At 40.0% G+C, this 2,469-nt stretch overlaps 1 pseudogene; it reads left to right on the forward strand.

Moving 5' to 3' along the window:
* Positions 1-2,136, forward strand: part of LOC107692752 (double-strand break repair protein MRE11A-like) — a 97,062-nt pseudogene extending 94,926 nt beyond the window's left edge.
* Positions 2,137-2,469: the final 333 nt, after the last annotated feature.

Below are 2,469 nucleotides of genomic sequence, written 5' to 3' on the forward strand. Positions count from 1 at the left end.
TTCCTTTCTCTTTGGAGTGTTACAAGCTCTTGGTGCATAAAGAAGATCTGTAAAGTTGCAAAGACTAAAGTCTCAAATCCAAAGAGATATTCTTTATAAAAGTTAAGAGTCAACCACGCCTACCTAAAATGGCTCATTCTAACATGCCCCCACGTCTACGTCACGATGTGGGAAGATTTGCATAACGCCGCCCAAATGTTCACGCAAATGAAGGCGTTATTTTTTATTCTCGCTGTAGTATTGTTGTTGCCGCCACCGCCATGTAGTGAAGGCGCTGTGTGTTTCTTTGTGAAAGCGAAACTACTTTGTTTGGCCTTCCAAAAGAGGACGATATCCGCTTCGTCATGCCTGGAGCTGATCCGTGCTGGTCGCTGAGGAAATACATCAACTTCGTGCTGTCGATCGCCGGATCAGCTTTCACCGTGGACGAAGCGGAGTCCAGCCCGGGGTCGTCACATGCGGTTGCCGCAAACCCGCCGGCCGCGCCGTTCTCAAGCCCACCCATGTGGTTGCCGCAAGCCCGCCAGCCTCCGCTCACTCTAACCCGCCGTTCCTCACTCTAGGCCACCGGCCGTCGCTCGCTCTAGGCCTCCGCTCACTCTAGCTGTGTGTGACGCTGTGTTTCGTTGTGAAAGCGAAACTACTTTGTTTGGCCTTCCAAAAGAGGACACGACTAGGAATCAGTGGTTAAATTGTATTTACAACACTTTTCCAGAACAGTAAAACCCAAATATTCAGATGTGTCCAGCGCATTTTATGGAGGACTGTTTCCTGATCCTGGTAGAGTAGACTACAATGCCGGATGTTGATGTCCGGATGTGCCGGATGTTCTGACTCACACGTACTGACTAAATAAGTTTTTTTATTTAAAGAATTTGCCACTGACGATTCAAACACGAGTTTGAGCAGTGTAGAGTAGCGCTTGTAAAATAATTATTTTTAGCAACATCATATGACCCCTTTAACAGTCTCCACTCTCTCTGCAAATTCCACGTGTAGAGACTGAAAGTCTCCCTCAAACTTATTTTTTATGGTTGCAAGAATCTTGTTTCACACATCAATGGCAATTCACCATTGCTGTTGGCATAATCACGTCTGGCAGGGGATTAGCTTTGTCACCACTAGCTGACAGCTGAAGTCCAGTGCTTTCTGAGACTTTTGCAGCTTGTTTTTTTTAAACAGATTTGAGTAAACAAGGTCAGAATTTTAGTTTTTGGATGAATTATGCCTTCAAGTCCACCTTGACCTCATTCAGAAAAAAATATATATATTCATAAAAGTTATTTGCAATTACAACTATATTTGCAGAGTGTAAACTACAGGTACCTTTTTTTTTTTTTAGAGATTCTTTACAAGAGAAGAGAAGAACTTCACAGGATTTAAGTTGAGAAAGTCATCTTGCTGTGATAAGTAATTTGATTTCATTTTGATCCCATTTTGTCTTCTATTTATTCTTCTCTTCCTTCTCAGATCACCATAGAGGACAGTGACTCAGATGAGAATGTTGCATTTTTAAAATGTTCCAGGCCAAAACAAAAGTAAGTTGAAAAGCATGGAGGTGGAAAACACATCTTAACAATTTGCTTTGCATACTTATAAGCACTCTGTAGTTAAAAAATCCAGGAATGCATAAGACTGAAAAGCTGTGAAATGTATTTGTTAACTATAAAAAAAAAAAAAGTAACTAAACCTGTTGCCCATGGGGCAAAACTTGTTTAACTAATAGGCTGACTTCATTAAGTGCCAGTAAGAGGGGCTCCCAGAGACAGTCTTTTAAAGGAGTATGCTTTGATGACGATGAGGTAGGAATGATATGTACTCCTTTTTGTGTTGGATTTGTTCACAAATTGATATTTAACTTCACTTCACCTTTCAGGATGAGTTTGATCCATTCAAGGGGACAAGACAGCAGCGCAGATAAGAAAAGAATCCCAATTGCTCGTCAACTAATGAATCCACTTCTTTTTTGCAGAGATTTGAGTAAACTAGTTTGTTAAAGGTTAACTTGCCTACAGTTGTTTTAAAAACTTTGTTCAGCATCTAACATCTAGCAATGTTGTCTTTTATACTGGTATTTTATTGTCCCAGAGAAAAAGTGTGTTAATGTCTAAATAAAAGTGTGTTTATGTCTGTTCCAAGCCAATAAAAACCATAAACTATGACTTTCTACTTATGTGTACATTCATAGGAAAATATGTTGTTGCTACAAGGCAGAATATTGTATTTGACAATTCAGGCAGGGGGAATCTTATTAGTTTGTTGTTTTACCAAGTTACTGATACAACCATCACCCCAAACACACACAATACAGTATATAGTTCAATCTGGTTACTAAAGTTTTCCACACTTCCAAAAGCCATATAAATGAGTTGGAGGATCCCGCCTTCAACTAACATAGGACACAGAAGCACTAGTACTTATACTGTATGGATAATCAGTTAACGTCTTTTCTACAGGTGTTGATAGGTC

Source organism: Sinocyclocheilus anshuiensis, unplaced genomic scaffold (assembly GCF_001515605.1).
Source record: "Sinocyclocheilus anshuiensis isolate Anshui unplaced genomic scaffold, SAMN03320099.WGS_v1.1 scaffold1171, whole genome shotgun sequence".
Lineage (NCBI taxonomy): Eukaryota > Metazoa > Chordata > Actinopteri > Cypriniformes > Cyprinidae > Sinocyclocheilus > Sinocyclocheilus anshuiensis.